The sequence below is a fragment of the Tupaia chinensis genome, unplaced genomic scaffold (genome assembly GCF_000334495.1).
Source record: "Tupaia chinensis unplaced genomic scaffold, TupChi_1.0 Scaffold145652_1, whole genome shotgun sequence".
Lineage (NCBI taxonomy): Eukaryota > Metazoa > Chordata > Mammalia > Scandentia > Tupaiidae > Tupaia > Tupaia belangeri.
Window position 1 is genome coordinate 2,063,959 of NW_006205509.1, and position 323 is coordinate 2,064,281.

At 48.3% G+C, this 323-nt stretch overlaps 1 protein-coding gene across 1 annotated transcript in view; it reads left to right on the forward strand.

Annotated features, from left to right (window-relative positions):
- Positions 1-323, forward strand: part of NCKAP5L (NCK associated protein 5 like) — an 18,848-nt gene that overhangs the window by 6,467 nt on the left and 12,058 nt on the right. The gene's annotated exons all lie outside the window — the stretch shown is intronic.

Genomic DNA, 323 nt, shown 5'->3' on the forward strand with positions numbered 1-323 from the left:
CCAGAAGGTGAGTAGGCACTGGAGATACCCCACTCCCCGGCCCTCTGCCTTGGGGTAGACCCTGGGTACAGCATTGGTCTCTGGGCTGTGGCAACTTTGATTTGGGCTTCAATCCTTCCCTTACCCTGGTCCCAGTTGGTTTCTCCAGGTTATGATGGTCCTTAAGTGTGTTAATGTTGTGAGCCTAAGTGGCATCTAAAGATCTACTCATATACTGTGGATAACTCCTTGGCACATGGACCACTCTGGCCCCGGGGTCTTCCTCTGTCTTATGTAAGCCCTTCTTTGGTGTGTGGTTTCTTTTTCTTTTTTTTTTTTTTTTT